The sequence below is a fragment of the Ursus americanus genome, chromosome 33, assembly GCF_024610735.1.
Source record: "Ursus americanus isolate L20-20 chromosome 33, mUrsAme1.1.p, whole genome shotgun sequence".
Lineage (NCBI taxonomy): Eukaryota > Metazoa > Chordata > Mammalia > Carnivora > Ursidae > Ursus > Ursus americanus.
Window position 1 is genome coordinate 21,968,330 of NC_142159.1, and position 19,418 is coordinate 21,987,747.

Here is a 19,418-nt window from a genome sequence, read left to right on the forward strand (position 1 = left end):
TCAGGGTAATGCCTACATCCTGTAATCCAGTGTTTTAAAGTCTGCTTCGTCCCAAATGGATAATTTAGGCATTGGTGTGTGCCACTGTAAGGTTTAGTTGAAAGCATACAAGGATTAGTTTTAAAAGCATTGGCCTTGGGTGGGGCGCCTGGGTGGCACAACGGTTAAGCGTCTGCCTTCGGCTCAGGGCGTGATCCCGGCGTTCTGGGATCAAGCCCCACATCAGGCTCCTCCGCTATGAGCCTGCTTCTTCTTCTCCCACTCCCCCTGCTTGTGTTCCCTCTCTCGCTGGCTGTCTCTATCTCTGTCGAATAAATAAATAAAATCTTAAAAATAAATAAATTAAAAAAAAATAAAAGCATTGGCCTTGGGGCGCCTGGGTGGCTCAGTTGGTTAAGCATCTGTCTTTGGCTCAGGTCATGATCCAGGGTCCTGGGATTGGCCCCATGTCAGGCTCCCTGCTCAGTGGGGAGTCTGCTTCTCCCTCTCCCTCTGCTTCTGCCCCTCTACCCCTCTGCTCGTGTGCTCTCTCTCTCTCTCTCAAATAAATAAAATCCTTAAAAAAATAATAAAAGCATTGATGGACCTTGTAGCATAATCCTTGTGTAGGTATGTGGTAAAATTACCTTTGAAGGCTCTTAGGCATACCGTTGCCCAATTATGGCATCATTGCTCCATATAATGAAGTGAGTTTTTAGGTACATGTAAATCAGGTCTAGCTGGGTGTGTGAATTGAACATCTGGTTGTGTAAGCAAGGTTGGTCCTATTTTTAATTTCCAATCCAATTCTGCAGGTGCAAAAGTTCCATTACTTTTTTTTAATAAAATTCTTCAGGTCTTAAGTAAGCTGATGAAGCTTTGGCATACCAAATATCACATGGTGTATCCCTATGTCTCACGCAAAAATTGCCCAAAAATGGAAAGTCTGAAACATCTGTCAAGTTGAAATTATAATATGTATCATTTTCATTTGTGGATATAATGTTGTCATCCTTTGGGCATCCTGTTGGCATTGGAGCTTTTTCTAGGGATGGGGTAAAGTGTGGAAAAGGATATAATGAGGGTTTAGCAGTAGCGGTGCTTTGAAGATATTCATCATAAGGATCAGTACTAGTAATATTTTCAGGATAGTCATATTCCTTACATATATTCTCTTGTTCCATGCCTGGTTGGTACCAAAATTCATACCACGCGTTGACAAAAGATTTGTATGAGGTTATTATAAAATTCAGGGCATGTGCTGTCTGGGTAGCCTGCGGTGTATGACTCCACGTTGGGCACACATGTTTGTGTGGTGAGATTACATGGGATGGTACTAATATTTTTAAATTTAATGGATGTGATTGATTCCATGTTTTCAGTTAAAATATTCTTGTTTATAATGTGAATGGCATATTGGTTTGAGATGTTATTAATGTCTTCATTGAATGAACATAAGTCTGGTCTTTCACATTCTGTCGTATTTTATCCCTAGTCATCTAGCGTGTGGTTCGTGCTATCTATCTGTGGCTCGATGAAGGTGTGCAGTTTGTAAGCTAGATTAAAAATTGTGTTGGCAAAGCTGACCATCACCACTCTAAGGGCAAAAGTGTCTAAAAGCCACTTTCTTTTTTTTTTTTTTTAAGATTTTATTTATTTATTTGACAGAGAGAGAGACAGCCAGTGAGAGAGGGAACACAGGCAGGGGGAGTGAGAGAGGAAGAAGCAGACTCCCAGCAGAGGAGCCTAATGCGGGGCTCGATCCCAGAGCCAAAGGCAGACGCTTAACGACTGAGCCACCCAGGCGCCCCTAAAAGCCACTTTCCGAGCTCTAGTAGAATTCAGTGCACATGTAATTAGCTCTGGAAAGAGATTATTGTTGGAAATACAGCCTGGTACTCGTTCAGGCAATCCTGGTATGGTTGGGACTTGATTGAAAAACTGAGTTCAGGCACGGGCTGGTTTTGTGGTGGAGGGAATGTTACACTGTATTCAGGAGCTAAGGTCTTTTTTTTATCTTCTGAGCTCATCAGAATGTTGGCTGAAGTGATGGTTATCATACATACATAAGACCAGCCACCAAATTTTGGCAATCGTGGGGTACAAGTGGGTATGTTTGTAGCCTAAAATAACGTCCTCCGTTATCTCTCTGATTAATCAAGCCTTGTATCCAGTGACAATAGTACATCGAAAGCCAACAAGTCCTCTGTTTGAGACTTCCAGTAGTCTTAAGGCTCCTAGTGCTGCGGCTAGTTCAGTCAAGAAGCAATCCTTAAAATGAGCATGCCTCGTGAGAGTGAGGACATCTTGGCGCTCAAACCAACCGCCACGTACCTGTTGTGGCCAGGTGTCGTCATCCGATGCACCTTCTGAAAAATCTGAGGGACCTTCCCAGGCTGCTTCAACCAGCAGGCAATTTCTGGATCGTCCTCCCACGTTATCTGTGCCAAATCTAGATTGCTGTCAGAAGATTCTGGGAGGTCTGGCATGGCTGGGTCTGGTGTTTGGTGTGTCTCTCTTTCTCCCTTTATGTGAAAAACCTTATTCTTTCAATGCTGTATTAATTGCGCAGATGGTGTAATTAGCTAATTTTCTACACAGTGGTTGGGACCTGTTACCAGTGTGGCCATTTCTGTTGTGGCAGTCGGTGAAGTATCCGGTTAATTCAAAAAGACAAAAAAATCAGGAGAGCTCCCAGCAGCCGCCCCCTTCCACATGGTCACGGTCGCGCTCAGCTAGCACCCGTGCCTGGAAGGGGGCCACAACCTCTGCCCACCCCACCACCTCCTGCCACGTCTGGACCACAGACCACCCCCCGCCAAGCACAGTGCGCGAGTTTCTGTGAAAATGTGTACGTGGGAGCCAAGCATCACTCCCGCAGGAGCAGGCGGAGAGCACCTGCTACTCCTAAAACTAAATCAAAAGACATTATCAAGGAAGAAAAAAAAAAAAAACAGGGAGAAGGCAAAGGAAAACATACAGACGAACCATCAAGTGAGGAAAGTGATCTAGAAATTGACAGTGAAGCTGTGATTGAACCAGATGCTGACGCCCCTTAAGAAACGGGAGATGACGGTCTAGAGATGATCGAGGAAATGATGGCTCAGACGGATGATAAAAAAGTGGCTGTCGTTGATGCCCTGAAGGACGGTGAGCTACAGAAAACCACTGACTTGTTCACGGTTGCCAAGGAGCTGGATCCTCGCTTGGCTGTTCTGTATGCCAAGAGAGCCTGCGTCTTCGTGAAATTACAGAAGCCAAGAGCTGCCATCCGAGACTGTGACAGAGCTACTGAAATACGTCCTGATGCAGCCTTGCAAGTGGTGAGGGGAAAAGCACACAGACTTCTGTGCCGTTGGGAAGAAGTGGCACAGGGTCTCGCCCTCGCCTGTAAACTGGGTTATGAGGAAGATGCTAGCGCGTGCTGAAAGAGGTCCAACCGAGGGCGCAGAAAATTGCCGAACATCAGAGAAAGTGTGAGCAAAAATGTGAAGAGCGAGAGCTCAAAGAAAGAATAGAAAGGGTTAAGAAGGCTCTGGGAGAACCTGAGAGAGCCCAGAGTGGGGGGGAAGAAGCCAGTCCCAGGTGGCTTTCCTGGGGGAAATGCCTAGTAATTCTCCTGGGGGTGGGGGTGGGGGCGTGCCTGGAAGGGCAGGAATGCCTGGGCTCAACGAAATTCCGAAATTCCGAAATGCATAGTGATCCAGAGGTTCTCGCAGCCAGACAAGCTCCAGAAGTGATGGTGGCTTTCCAGGATGTGGCTCAGAACCCAGCAAAGACATCAAAATATCAGACCAACTCAAAGGCTATGACTCTCATGAGGAAAGTGTCAGCCAAATTTTGGAGGTCAAGCATAATGCCCTCTGACAAATAAAGACAATTAAAGCCCTTGCTGAAGGAAGAGCAGCTTTGGTCACCTAATAGATGTCACAGTCATACACACCAGCCGACCTCTCATGGAGAAAACGGGGGTGCCAGGAGGAGAATCCCCACCCCTCTGCCCCACACGCAGCTGATACAGTCTACAGAGCTTTGTCACCGGGGTACCCATTCAGATAACGTCCTCCTCCTAGGAATTACACACTTTCAACACTTTTTAAACCCTAAAAATATCAAAAAAACAAATTAAGAGGATGTGTGAATCCCTACATTTTTCTTTACCAATCATTTCAGTGTTTTTCCTTTGCATTAATTGGGCAAGGAAGACACTTCAGTGTGGGAAATTGATTGCTCAGAGTGAGTGAAATAAAGGTCTATGAGAGGGAGGCAAATATAACATTTAAACAGATAAAGTTTGAGTTGGAGATCTGGTTCAATAAAAAAGAAAATCAGGGGGTGCCTGACTGACTCAGTTGGTGGAGTGTGCGACTCTTGATCTTGGGGTCGTGAGTTCAAGCCCCATGTTGGGTATGGAGATTACTTAAAAATAAAATATTTTTTAAAAAATCAGAAAAAAAGGGGCTCCTGGGTGGCTTAGTTGCTGAAGCATTTGTGTTCGGCTCAGGTCATGATCCCGGGGTCTTGGGATCCAGTCAAGTGTTGGACTCCCTGCTCAGCACGAAGCCTGCTTCTCCGTCTCCCGCTGGTCCTCCCCCAACTTGTGCTCTCTCTCAAACAAACAAATACATGTTTTTGAAAAAATCAGGAGAATATTGGCAATTATAAGGAAAATTTCACCCAGCAGCGTCGTTGGCAGGAAACAAGGTCGACACTGCATTTTCGTACCCTAATTGATTGTGTGAATGTGCGTGTATGTGACTTGTCCTATAGTGACAAGTGCAAAGTGAGTAGGGTACGAGAATATATAGCAGTTTTCTGCTCTGTAATCTGAGGCCTCCGCAGTATGTAATTTTCCTCCAGTTATTCTTAAAGTACGTCCATAGGAGAAGGGTCCTGGGTTCTCTTAAGCTGCAACTGTCCTTTGTGCACTGTGGTCCAATGAGAGTGTCTGTGCCCATGAGTGATAATAGCCGGTGACGTGTAGAATTGTCCTTTAGTTTTGTGGCTCCTTTATGTGGAAGTCTACGTGTGTCTACTGTTACCTCCCTTTTTCCTATACGACAGGAGTGTTTAACATCTTCTGGGGACCATCTTGTTGGAATCTGTCTCTGATTTAGCAAAAAGCAAGCTACATCCAGGGCCCGTTGGAAACCCCCTTGTTTTTCTACCAATCATAATTCTGTTTTGAATAATCCATTAAATCTCTCTATATATCCCACCGCCATAGGGCTGCCGCTAGATGGTCATTCCAACGGCAGTCCCATTGACCACAGAGCTTTTTAACTGAGACGGCTGTGAGATGAGTTCCCTGATCACTTTCAACTATTACTGGAGCTCCAAAGCGAGCAGCCCATGACTCTAGAGCTCTTACTGTTGCAGGGGCGGAAGGGCTAGGAGCGGAAGGGCTAGAGGCAGCCGTCGCTATCCCTCATCCTGTATATGTGTGCGCCATGGTGGCGTGCTTCTCTTGATAGCTGTGGTTTAACGGTCCCATAAAACCTATTTCTGGTTGGTTTTTTTTAAAAGAACTATTTATTTAAGTAATCACTACACCCAACGTGGGGCTTGAACTCACGACCCTGAGATCAAGAGTCGCATGCTCCGCTGACTGAGCCAGCCAGGCTCCCCTAAAGCATCTATTTGTGTCGTAGAATTAAACGTGGCGGGCTTGCATGTGTCTATGGGTGCAGTGTACCTGTATTTCTCGATCCTCTGCTCACATGGGACACATCCTCATGATGCTCTTTGTATATCCTGCCAAGTAACCTGAAGATTTCTTTCCGTGACCCATTGATACGAGGCGTGTGTTCCTACAGGTCCTTTCTGTTTATGTATTTCCATAATTATAGGTGGGGTTTTAGAACTTCTGTTGTTTCCTTATTTATGTGATATTGGTCTCCTTTCTTTTTTAATTTCAATGGTGGTATTTTAGGTAACTCCCATTTTCCATCCCTATCTCTTTTTGAGATTTTTCGTGGCAACGTGTGTCTCCATCCTTCCTTGTCCTGTCTTATTTTTACTTATTTATTAAGAGTTTATTTTTAAGTAATCTCTACATCCAATGTGGGGCTCGAACTCACGACCCCGAGATCAACAGTCGCATGCTTCACCGACTGAGCCAGCCAGGGCACCCCCGCTCATCAGTATTTCTATTCTTAATGGTTCTCCTGGTTCTGGATAGTACATATTTTTTAAATTTTTTTAAGATTTTATTCTAGCTAATGTCTACACCCAACTTGGGGCTCGAACCCACAACCTTGAAATCGAGAGTCACATGCTCCACCTACTGAGCCAGCCAGGTGCCCTTGAAATGTTGTAATAAAATCTTTCAATGTATCTAATGCCAGTTGTTGTTCTATCCATTCAAAATCCTATGCTTTTGTAGTTATTTTATATATGGGCTTTAAAATTACATTTAAGTACGGCATAGTGCTGTCTCTGAAAGCGAAATAAGCCTATAAGTCTTTGTGCCTCTGTCTTATCTTCAGGTGGTCCCATTGCTTGTATTTTATCTATTACTTTATCTGTTTCCTTCCTTCCTTCCTTCCTTCCTTCCTTCCTTCCTTCCTTCCTTCCTTCCTTCCTTTCCTTCCTTCCTTCCTTCCTTCCTTCCTTCCTTCCTTCCTTCCTTCCTTCCTTCCTTCCTTCCGGAGAGCACTGAATTCCTAGAAATTTGCAGTGGGTGTCCGGACCTGATGTTTTCTCGTCATTAACAGTCCATCCCTCTTCCCTTAGATGCTGGGTTAGCCCTTCCTTTTCTTGTCGGGACGGCTCGTTGTAATTATCTGTCATTATTATGTCATCAGTGTAAGATATTACTAGAGATTTGTCCCAGGATGGATCTGTGCGAGTGGACGGTATAGTGTGTGCTAATACTGGGTTATTTAAATATCCCGGGGACAGCCTTACAAATTGATCTTGTTTTCCTTCCCATGAGAGTGTGGTGCATTCTGGCTTTCCCCTGTAATAGGTATTGCAAAGAACATGTCTGTCGCATCTATAGTCATATAATATTTTCCATTATAACTAGTTATCTTATTAATTACTTCTTCTGTGTCAGGCAACGCCCCCATTAATTTTGGTGATGTTTTATTTAGATTCCTACAATTCACCGTTAGCCTATATTGTCCACTAGATTTCAACACTGGCCATATGGGACAATTAAAACTGGATGACATCCCTGAATGATTACACCTTTTATAATAATCCCATGATCTTTTCTGTTATTTCCTTATGTCCCCCTTTTAATGGGCATTGTTTAGCAAAAGATACTCTATGGGGGTCTATCTTTACTGGTGCTAAGGTTGCTTTTTTTTTTTTTTTAATTTGCTTATTTGAGAGAGAGAGCTTGCACATGAGACGGGGGAGGGGCAGAGGGAGAAGGAGAATCTCAAACAGACTCCCCACTGAATGTGGAGCCCCATGCAGGGCTCGATCCCATGACCCCGAGATCATGACCTGAGCTGAAACCAAGAGTCGGACGCTCAACGGACTGAGCTACCCAGGAGCCCCTAATGATTGCCTTCATATTTTTTATTTCTTTTTCATGGCATTCATTCCTCACATAATTTGGGGATTAGATCCATTCCTATGGTATTTTCTAACAGCACGGCAGCCACAAGTCTACGTCCTAGGGGTTCTCTATCGCATCTTAACACTCCTATTTCTATGGTATTCCCTTGGCTATTTTTCCTCCTAATTCTTCAACGTTTATAGTTTTTCCTTTAGTAGATCTTTTTTTTTTTTTTTTTTTAGTTTATTTTTAGTAATCTCTATGCCCACTGTGGGGCTCGAACTCGCAAGCCCTAGATCGAGTCATGCACTCCACTGACTGAGCCAGCCAGGCACCCCTCTCTTGAATAATGATATTTGGGATCCTGTAGCTACTAAAAATGTGTCTGTTACTATTGCTTTTCCTATTCTTAGTGCTACTTGCATATATGACCTGTTATCCCTGGTTTTGGTGGCCCGGCCTATCCACCCCAGGTCCTCGAGTTTTTGTAAAAGAAGTTTTAGTAAATTTCCCTTGTTCCCTTTGTCAGTATTCCTGCTCCTCTCTCTCCCTCTTTCTTAAAATTTATTTATTTATTTGACAGAGAGAGAGAGAGAGAGAGAAGAGCAGGGGGAACAGGAGGCAGAGGGAGAAGCAGACTTGCCGCTGAGCAAGGAGCCTGATGCGGACTCCCAGAATCAGGACCTGAGCCAAAGGCAGACACTTAACCACCAAGCCACCCAGGTGCCTCTAGGTTTGCTTTGATAACCCTCCCCCACCAGGGGTGATCATAGTCTCCTGGGTCCTAGGATGGGGGTCTTCTACACAAAGTCTGGTGTCAGGCCTCTTGGCCCTCTTCACCATCTTTCTTAGGCATTTAACTAGTGCCCACATCTTCCTTTTTTGTAAGCTAGCAGCTGCTGTATACAATTTCTTAACTACACAGAGCTCTATTTTCCACGGATAGCTAGGATATTTGTACAGATTTGTCCACAGTTTTTGTTTGTGTCTTTCTGCCAAGTTACAGATTCATTTGGCCAGCAGTGGCTTGTATCTTTGCAATTCTCCCAAATCGGTTAACTTTCTTAGCCCTCCGAGTGCCTTTCCGAGGCAATCTCCCATGGTCTCGACTCTAGCTAGTTCCACCTCCTGCCTGGCATGCAAAGGGGTGAGCCCTGGAGGGGCCTCCGCTGCGACTGCTCCCTGCAGAGAGCCCGTCTCGGCTTCCCCTGCCCACCCCAGTGAGGTGCCTGCAAAGTCTATATTCATATCGATTTGTTCCCCAATTTATTATTTTTAGTTCCGTTACCAGCAATTCAAGCAAGATTCTAGCACTCTTTTCGGATTCTTCTAAATTTTCTAACACACGGTGAGTCAATGACATGGAATCCTGCAGGCCCGCCAACCGTCCCGAGCCCGCGGTCAACGCGCACTCACGAGCCGTGTCTTTCCACGATGTGGCCTTTATTCAATCATAAAGCAGGGGTAACATAATTAGGAAGCAGGTCCAGGATTCCAAAGTCAATGACATTTCACCTCCTGATTAACTTGGCTTCTCACAGGGCACACGAGCAGAACACAAGACAAGCCACATAACAAACTGGAGAGCAGAGGGCGTAGGAAGGTAACGAACCAGACGCGAAGTCAAGCTGTGGGCGCCCGCTTGAGCTGAGGCCTCGGTCCGGCCTGGGGCAGCTCTCGGCACTCACTGCTGCTTATGTCCAAGCGGGGAAGGCTCTCGGTTCTGTTCGGAGATCCATCGGGCAGAGCCTTGGGTGCGGCTGCCTTCTTGAGGCCATCAGACCGAGAGGGGTCGTGCAGTTTGCTGCAAACCTCCTCCCCTTTCTAAAGGGGTTGAATCCGTCTCGGGCCCCTGCAGACCCGGTCTGCTTCTGTTGGTTATCAGTTCTGGAGCGTCCTCAGCTGGTGTGGGTCTCAGTGAGATCTGGCAGCTGCAGCCCCCTTCACTGCCGGGGACATTGCTTGACACAGGCCCCTGCTTGGCATGAGTGACTCCATCTTGCTCTCTACAGGCCACCTAAGCAGATCGCGACAGGGTGGGCGTGGTGGTCAGAGAGGGCTTCCCTGAGGAGATGACAAAGAAGCTGAGAACTGTGGGGAGAAAGAACAGGAACCCACAGAGAGTGGGGCTGCTGGGAAGACCTCAGTGAGGGCAGTTAGGGGGAACTTCCAGCGGCCCCACGGGGCCCGCGTGTTGCTGAGGGCGAGGAGAGTGAGCTCCAGATGAGGCCATAGGCGGGCAGGACCCTGGGTTGCTTAGTCAGCACCCAGAAAGAAGGAGGCTTGGCCCTCGAGCAGCCCAATCAGACCGAGAAATGTAGGTCGGTAATAAATAGCCACAGATGAGTCATCTCAAGCCCTGATTTTTAAGCCTGCCTAGCAGCTCTCCTCAGCCTGCATCCTTCCCAGGAGGGGCCCCTGATTTCAAAATGACCAGGTCAGGCAGAGCTCAGCCCCCGGGGCCCCTGTGTGGGAGCTCAGCCCTGCAAGAGCCCAGGGGCCAAGGCAGCTTTTCCTTGCAGCAGCTGCGTCCCTGTCACCTTCTCCGGACTCAGTAAAATGAACAGCACGCAGAAAACTCTCTCATGTGATCTGTGCTGCAAATTAAAAACAAAAAAACAAAACAAAACAAAACAAAAAATACCGTTGCGTTAATAAAATTGAATATTGGAGGTGTCGTTTAAAAAAAAAAAACAGTTTGGGCAAGTCAGACAAAGCTGGGTTCAAATTGCCGCTGTCCCTGCCCCAGCTGAGCAAGCTGGCTCGAGCTGGTTAACCTCCCCGACCGGCTTCCCCCACTTCACAGGGCCCTGCCAAGATGAAAGGAGCTGATAAGTCTTCCTGTAGAGCTGGACCACAGGAAGCTCTAGAATATTCATTGCCCAGCTACTACAAAGACAGGGATCTATTGTAAATATGCAAATGTGTGACCATCTAGAACACGGGAGGCCCCCAGTCTCCCTGCAGGCCCCCGGGGCCCCTGGGTTCCAGGCGGGAGCAGTCTCGGGACCCCCACTGGAAGGCAAGCTCCCCCAAGGACAGGGAGTTTTGCCTAATTTCTTCAATGCCTCCCCCCCGCCCGGACTTGGCACCATAAGTATTTATCGATATAAGGCAGCCCCCCTGAGTTAGTAATAATAATTGTCCGACAGTCTGGACTGCCGGCCTTCCGTTGATTCAGTTGCTAGAGACAAGGAGCCCAGAGGGCTTTTAAATGGCTTGCTACTCTCCGCGGCGCGGGCGGCCTGAGCCTCGTGTTTGAATGGTCCCCTGGCCCTCAAGTCCCGCAGGTGATGAGGCACCCGCCCAGGTGAGTGCTGAGCAAACGGTTGTCTGGTTCATGGTTTAGGAGACACCCCGCCCCATCTCCTAAGACTCATCCTTTGCCCCAAAGTAACATTATTTTTATGACCCGTTCTCTGACCCACAGGGAGACAGGCGTGAGGTCCCACGGCTGTGGGCTGTGCCAACAGATGCGCCAGGACAAAAGCTGACCTAAGATGTGTAGGGACAGCAGGGAGAATGACCTCCCCACAACAATATCCACTCCCAGGTACCGAGGGGTGGGGGGGCTGTGTGCCTGCCGGGCATCAAGGGAGCCCCTCCAGCAGCCCGCTGTTGCTGTGGTAACAGACTCCCACAGACTGGGGGGGGGGGGGAGCTTCAAGGTCACACACTTAGACTTCTCCCAGTCCCGGAGGCTGGGAGCCCAAGATCCCTGTGAGCACGGGTGGGTTCTCCTGAGGCCTCACTCCTCGGCTTGCAGACAGCGCCTTCTCGGGGTCCCCACACGACCTTGTTCCTGGGTGTGCACAGCCTGGTGTCCTTTTCCTTTAAGACCCCCTGTTGGATTGGGACTCTGAGGACCTCATTTAACCTTACTTCCCTAGAGGCTCTGTCTTCACATGCAGTCACGTTGGGGGTTAGGGCCTCAACATACGGATTTTGGGGGGAACCCAACTCAGTCTGTAACAGTCCTTACCCACGTGGGCTTGTTCATTCTTCCCCGTATCCCACAAGGCAGGCATGACAATAGCCATGGATACGAGACTGAGTTGAGAGGCTGTCCAATGTCACATCTGAAAGAAGAAAAAAACCCCACAATTTTGTGCTATTCCAGTGATGAACAACCCCTCTCTGTGGCCCCTCCCCCAGCCCCAAATAATCTGGAAAGGAAGAGGGGAGTCATGGGATTTGCGGTCTGAGGAGTCTCAAAGCAGGAAGGGGCTGCTTTCTCTCAAGGATGGTTCTAAGACTTTCCATGCTTAACAACTCCGAGTGAGCAATGCCAGAGCTGCACTGGAGGGCGGCTGAAGGAAGGGGGTGGAGAACCCCAAGCCCGGTGGCGGGGGGAGGGGCAGCACAGCTGGGCCAAGCAGGTGTCAGCACCCCCTCCCCAGGGAAAGCTCTGTGATCAGCTGGTGACCCCAAGTCCCTGAAGGGGCTCTAGCTACCACGTCAGGATTCTCTGTGCCCCAACACTTCTCGAACTGCTCACAGAAACTCCCAGCTGACGAGGTGCATGACACGCTCTCGTGCCCTTGGGGTCGGTCTACAACCCCAGCCCCGCTGTGAGCTCACTTCTCACCCACACACGTCCTTCCCCCGCACTCCTCCCTCCCCCACCTTCCACTTTGCAAACGGCTGGGCAGCTGGGGTGGCAAGCAGAGCCCAGCCCCCCCACAGTGGACACATCGGAGAGGCAAGAGCTAAGCCCTGAGGTGTGGGGTCCGAGCTGCAGCCAGGGGCGCAGTCAAAACCACAAGAGAGAGAGACTGAAAAAAAATCCTTCCCAGTCAGAATGAAAAGTGAGACCGAGAGAAATTGAGTGAGAAGCTCTCGGCAAAAGAAAAGCCAAGCGTTGGCTTCCATGAAAGCAACGCAAACCTGTGGGTTGTTAAATGACTAAGTGTTGGGGCCACAGTGACAATGACAGGGCCTCCTGCAGCACGTGTGTGTGTGTGTGTGTGTGTGTGTGTGTGTGTACGCGCGCGCACACACGCACATGGGAAGATGCCGAGTGTGTGTGGGGGGGGGAGGGGGAGTGTGCCCCAGGGGGATCAGTGTGCCAGGGCCGCGCTCCCCAAGCGCCACACACCGTGTGGTTTACACCCACAAGTGTGTTGTGTCAGAGTCTGGAGGCTGCAAGTCCGAGGCCGAGGGGGGTGGCTCCCTCTGAGGTCCCTGTCCGTGGCGTGGAGGTGGCCATCTTGCCGTGTCCTCACAAGGCCTCTCCTCCGAGCGTGGGCCTCTCTGAGTCCAAATTTCCCCTTTTTAGAAGGACACCGGTCACGCCGAATTGTAAAGAACTTCATCATCTTTTCAAAGACCTTATCTCCTAATTCGGTTACCTTCTGAGGTGCTGGGGTTACAGTCTCAGCATTCAAATGGGGGTGGGGGTGCGCTCAGCCCGTCACACTGAGGCTTTTGCTTTCCCACACAAATCAATTCCTGAAGTGAAGAACCCAGCCGTGGCCGGGAGCTTGCCTGTGAGCAGCCGCCACGAGGGCCCGCCCAGCACAAGGGCCGGGCCTCACTCACCGCCAGCTCCTCGGGAACCATGTTGGTTTTCCAGGGCAGCCATGGTCACCACAGACGGGGTGACCTGAAGCAACTGAGATGGATTCGCTCATGGGTCTGGAGGCCAGAAGTCCAAAATCAAGGTGCCACAGGGTTGGTTCTTTCTGGAGGCTCTGAGAGAGAATTTGTTCTGGGCCCCTCTCCCAGCTCCTGGTGGCCACCAGCAATCCTGGGCTCCTCAGCTTGTACAGGGGTCACTCCAGTCTCCCCCCCCCCCCATTGTCACATTCCCCCCCCCCCCATGTGTCTGTGTGCTGCCTTTTCTCTTACAAGGACACCCACCCCTGCAGTTAAGGCCCTCCCTCATCCAGGATGATCTCATCTCAAGAACCTTACCTTCATTATATCAGCAAAGACCCTTACCCCAAATAAGGCCACATTCTGAGGTTCTGGGAAGATACGTCTTTGGGGCCACCAGTGAACCCACTTTGTGGACCCAGGGGTGATCCTGGCTCTTCCCGATGCTGGTGGCCACCATGTCCTCCAAGTGTACTGACAAGCTGGGACCAACAAGGATGAGCAGCTCCCAGGGACCCCTGACCCTCAGAAAGCCCCAGCCCAGCAAGGGGAGAAGATCCGATGAGCCCACCTGGCCCTGGTCAAGAGACATGGGGAGATGAAGGCCAACAAGGTGGCCCAGGGAGGGATGGCTTCCAGAGTTGGGGAGGGGGTGGGGCAGGGAGTGCGTGGGGCCAGGCACGGAGACCAAGGAAAAGTCTGGACAACAGTTCCTGAAGGGAAGACAGGAGAAAGGCTCATCACTGAAGGAGATGGATGGAGGCTTGCGTCACCTCACGCCCACAGCCGCTCTCTTCTTATGCTGTGTCACCCTGCCCCGCACCCCGAATTCTGACCCAAGGATTCCTGGAAGGGCCTGAGTGGTTTCCAGGCCTTGGGTCAGCCCAACCATGTTGTTCTCAGCCGGCCACCCAGCTGTCCCAGGCATGCAGGCCAATGGGGGGGCCACTGCGGCAAGGACACGGGGCCAGGCAGGGCCCTTTACGAACCATTTACCGGAGAAATTACCTAGCACTTTCCCCTTCCCTCCCTCATTCCTTACTGTGTTTGAGGCCTGGTGGGGTAGACCTCCCCAGAGACAGGCCCCCGACCTTGCAGGACACATACTGGCCCCCGTTTTCGGTCACAGGAGCTGACGTTGAGTAAGTTCTTACTGAGTGCCCGCTGCCACACTGTGAATCTCATTAACTTAGCATCTCGGTCAGTCCTCAAAGCACGCTCAGAAGGAGGCAGCATGAGAATGCCCATCCTACATGAGGAAGCTGGGGCTCCGGGGCCCACTGACTTGCCCTGAACCCCAGGCCTAAGGCTCCAGGCCCCGTGCTCTGTCCCCTTAGCTGGCACGGACCCCGCCGACACGGGAGGGTGTTCTCTCGAGCTGCTCCTTCCTCTCCCAGCAGACGGGATCGGGAAGGCTGCCGGAATTTGTTGGGAGTGGGAAGGAGGGGTTGCCCTCTGAGCTGGGGTTTTCTGACTCCCCCAGCCCTGAGGGCAGGCAAGATCCCCCGCATACCATCTCTGAGATCTGGGAAATTCTCAGTCTTTCCTCTCCCCTTCTTTTCCAGCTGAGATCCCATGGGTCCGCAGCCCTGGCTGGCTGAGAACTGTCCCTTCCCCTTGGGAGCCGGAGCCTACAGTGCCTGGACGCTCTGGGCTGCCCTGCCAGAAGGCAGAGAGGACTGCCGGGGGCTTCTGGGGATGGAGAGAGAAGCCCACTTCCAGCCAGAGTAACTTGCGGTCAGGGCTCAGCCCAGTGCCACGACAGGGGGATGTCCCCAAAGGCCACCCAAGCCACCACTGGGCGTCCAGTGAGGCCCAACCTCATGCCACCCCCGCTGGCCACAGCACGGTCCCGTGGAGGCTGGCTTCCCCTCAGGACTTCCTGCACAGCCTAGCCAACCGCCCTCACATACCTGAGACGCTAGTCGTGGGGAAGGCCCTGGTCACCCACAGTCCTGTGGCTGACCCTGCCACCCGTCCTCCTCGCTGTGGGCAGAGCCCAATGACAGGACTGCTCCGCCAGCCACCTGCTCTCAGCAACAGCCCCCCAGAGCAACTGGGGGAGCAAGGCTTTAACCCCATTTACTCATACTCCATAGCTCCTCCTCCCCGGGGAAGGTGTGCCGAGGAAGCATGAATTCAGGGAGGGCAGGGCACTGTGCCCGGTCCAGACAGCACTGATCTTATGACGGGATGGGGCGGGGGGCTTGAACAGCTGATGACAACAGTTGTGCCTTACCAGTTAGGGTAAGCCTCCCCACCTCCCGCTGGTATTGTCACCCTTGACAGAGGGTCAAGCCAAGCTGCAGGAGTTAGGTGACACGCCCAAGGTCACAGTCAGGAAGTTGCCGAACAGCACGGGGAGGGTCTGAACCCCGATCTCTCACTTGGGATGCCCAGTAGAAACTTTCATTGCACCAAATGTAAATTCCCAGAACATCAGAATGCCGAGTCCAAACGGCACAGGGGGATCTAATTCTGGAAAATCCAGCATTTTGTTGTCTTCTGGGCCACACATGGTCTACCTCCATGAGGACAGAGAAGTGGGAATGGAGTGGCCGCTCAACTTCCCAAAGAACAGAAGCATCTCCCAGTTGCCATCCAGGAAGTTGGAAGGCTCCCTTGGGAGGCCGGCTAGCGTTCATTCCTCCGTGCGCTCCCCATCTACACACCAGGGACTGGGACTCACAGCTGCTGAAAGGTGTAGGAAGGTCCAGGATGGAGGGTCCGTCCCCACACCCCCTCCCAGGAGGCCAGACCCTCATGATCTGCTGGAGACGCATGACAACATGACCTACTGAAAAACCAGTGACCGTTCTCGCTCACCCGGCAGAGCCAAACTCCCGAGACACACACACTTCAGTCCCAGAGCTGTGTGGCCTCTGACTCCCCAAGACCTAGGGGCTCATCGATTCAATCACTGCCCCGCCATCTACCTACTGGACCCCTACCATATGCCACGCGCTACTGTAGGCTAGAGCCGAGGACGAGTCTGGGCCCGGCTCCTGCCCCCAAGCATCTTACTGTTGAGTGTGAGGGGGCTCTGGCAGATAATCAGAGGGGGCCTCGGGCTCAGGGGGCTGCACCCCGTTCTGTGGGAGCAGGGAAGGCCTCTGAGAGCGGATGTGGAAGCTGAGGCTTGAGTAGGTGTCCAGTGGTAAGAAGACAGCTCTGGGCAGAAGGAGCAGCGTGGATCAAGACCCGGAGGCCAAGGGCAGCCAGCAGGTTTAAGACCCAGAAGAAAGCTTCGGCAGGCTGGAGGCTTGCTCTGAGGGGCGGGAGAGGGGAGCAGGGGTCAGTGCTCACCACACCCCGACAACTTACAGTGTCGACTTCTCCTGTGTGGGGGCTCAGGGGGGCAGGACCCTGCTCTCCCTGTTGCCTGGTTCACTGCTACTCTGTGGAGCCCCAAACAGTGCCTGGCACACGGTAGGAGCTCGACGCACACATGGCGCATGAGCGAGCATGTAGGTAACGAATAGCCCATCTGAGTTCGTGTGTCTACGCCGCGATACGGGCAACAGAGGTCAGACCCCATGTTTTGTTTCTAAGTTTAAGTAATCTCCACCCCAGCGTGGGGCTCGAACACCACCCTGAGATCGAGAGTCATGCGCTGCACCAACTGAACCCACCAGGCGTCCCTGTTCTTATTTCTAAGTGACTAACATACGACATCATTTTGGGAAGAAGTAGGTTATCTTGCTTTTTTCCTTTGGAATTTAGGTCACATCCTTGGAGGGGGAACAAAGAAAGAACGCTATTCATTTGCAGGAGTGGGGAGAAACAATGTATCAGTGCGTGTGCGCAAACACAGGCGTCCTTTGGCTCAGGGGAATTAAAGCCTCCTCTTATCACCCTCGTGAGAAACCAAGGGGGAGGAAAACGCCAAATCCTGAATACAGGTTAGCCACTACTTTTGAGAAAACAAGAGAAAAAAACTCTAACTAAGAAAAAAGACTCTCTCTGCTCGCGCGAAGCTATTACATTCTAGCAGCAGAGAGAGGCGAAGTAAGGGAGCTCGAGATCAGGCACTTAATAACCTGTAAGGGCCGATGTGGACAAGTGCGGGGAAGGGAAGCGTGTGACGGGGCGGGGTGCATCTAAGGGCACAGCAGCTGAGATGTGGACGGTTAAGTAGGAGCTGGAGGGGGTGAAGGTTGCGGACAGGAACAGATCTGGACAATCCTAAGTGAGGGGGAGGGAGGGGCCTCGAAGAACATGGAATGGCGTGCAGGTAGCTGGGGCGGCAGGACAGCGGTGGGGACGGGCTGCAGGCTGCGTGAAGCTGGCCTAGGAGACATGAAACTCTGTCCAGGGGTCTCTGCCTGTGACCTTCACTCTTGGGGACCCTTAAGTTTGAAGAAGCCTGTTTCCCCAGATGGAAGCGGTCATCCGGAACAGCTCAGCAGAGGCAGCGTGGGCAGGACGGCAGCCCAGGGCCGAGTCCTCCTCAGCCTCCCTGAAACGCTGACAAGCACACCAGCAGCAAAGATCCGGTTAAGTCTTCCCACCCCAGCCGACTGTTCCTGAAGGCCCCCAAGGAAGCCACCGTGGAGACCACGACTGAGACAGCCAGGGGGAACCCAGAAGTCAGTTCATAGAAAGTCGGGGAGTCCTTAGGCTTAAGACTTTTTGTGTCTCAGAGCACCTGGGTGGCTCAGTTGGTTAAGTGTCTGCCTTCAGCTTAGGTCATGATCCTGGGGTTCTGGGATGGAGCCCCATGTCTGGCTCCTTGCTCAGCGGCCAGTCTGCTTCTCCTTCTCCCTCTACCTACTGTTCCCCCACTTGTGCATGCTCTCTCTCTCAAATAAATAAATAGATTAATTAATTTAAAATTAAAAAAAAAATGGGGTGCCTGGCTAGCTCAGTTAGTTAAGTGTGTCTGCTTCCGACTCAGGTCATGATCCCCGGGGTCCTGGGATCGAGCTCCACGTCAGGCTCCCTGCCTCTCCCTCTCCCTCTGTCTCTCAAATAAATAAATAAAATCTTTTAAAAAAATTTTAAAAATTAAATTAAAAAAGACTTTGTGTCTCATTCTAAAATGCAAATTCTTTCACATTTTAACATCCCTGAAATTAGCGCCACCTCACAGCGGGAGCATCGGAGATCAGACCCATTTTTCCTGGTGGCAGACAAAGGGTGAGTCTGTCAATGGTGTCACAGTGTCTGCAGACCATGGGTGTGGTTTCTCGCACATAAGACTGACTGGAGGGGCGCCTGGGTGGCTCAGTCGTTAAGCGTCTGCCTTCGGCTAAGGGCGTGATCCCGGCGTTCTGGGATCGAGCCCCGCATCAGGCTCCTCCGCTGGGAACCTGCTTCTTCCTCTCCCACTCCCCCTGCTTGTGTTCCCTCTCTCGCTGGCTGTCTCTCTCTCTGTCAAATGAATAAACAAAATCTTAAAAAAAAAAAAAAAAAAAAAAAAGACTGACTGGAAGTAAATGCGGGAAACCTACATTTTCAGAAGAATTGTGTTTCCAGAGAAACCATTTACCCTGAAGCTTTAATGGACCCAGCAGTGCCATCAAGACTTTTATGGGAAACATTTGTCTTGTTCAAACTGTTGCTTTTCTAGGTCAGCCGAACTTCTAAGCTGATCTCAGCTGTAAATTCATAATTTTGTTTGGCTGAAGATTTCCAGATTCTCTTTTCCCTCTGGCCAAAGAATTTCTAACAAAACCACTGACTCCCACAGGCCCTAAGACTTAAAATTACATGTGAACAACATAAAAAAAAAAAAAAAAACCCAAACAGTCCGATTTAAAAATGAACAGAGCACTTGAACACACGTTTCTCCGAAGAAGACGTACAAATGGCCTACGAGCACAAGAAAAAATGTTCCCCGTCACCCACCATCAGGGAAATACAAACCAAAACCACAATGAGATCCCCACTCACACCCATTCGGATGGCTATCATCAAAAAAGCAGAAAATAAGCACTGATGTGGATGTGGAGAAACTGGAACCCACAGAAGGCCCTGAGAGCCGGGGGTCCAGCAGCTACCGCAGCAGACCACCCCCCCCCGCCACCCTAACACGTGAGCCGTGCTCAGTGGGTGGACCAAGCTTCCCCGGCATCACGGCTCACGTGGAGCCCACAGAAGACCACAACCCTCGTTCCAGCCCTCTGAGCTGAGAAACCTCAGAAAAACCACGTTCCTCCTCTGGGCTTCGGGCTCCCATTTATTCCATTTTTATCCTACAAAACCAGGAATTTTGTAATGTCCCACCTATCAGGAGAAAGACAGACACTGGCTGGTAACCCCGGAGGGGAGATCCGGGCCCTCTGCCAACCCCGCCTCCAGCTCACCGCCTGGCTCTCGGCTTCCC

General features: G+C 50.8%; 1 long non-coding RNA gene and 1 pseudogene across 1 annotated transcript; one reads left to right on the forward strand and one right to left on the reverse strand.

Moving 5' to 3' along the window:
- Positions 1-2,262: 2,262 nt before the first annotated feature.
- Positions 2,263-3,853, forward strand: LOC123779620 (hsc70-interacting protein-like; annotated as a pseudogene).
- A 6,327-nt stretch (positions 3,854-10,180) lies between these two features.
- LOC148107242 (uncharacterized) lies at positions 10,181-17,652 on the reverse strand. Its single transcript, XR_015722734.1, has 4 exons — positions 13,436-17,652; positions 13,034-13,185; positions 11,475-11,571; positions 10,181-10,302 (listed from the first exon to the last, which is right to left on the reverse strand). It is a non-coding gene; the product is annotated as an uncharacterized LOC148107242 (long non-coding RNA).
- Positions 17,653-19,418: the final 1,766 nt, after the last annotated feature.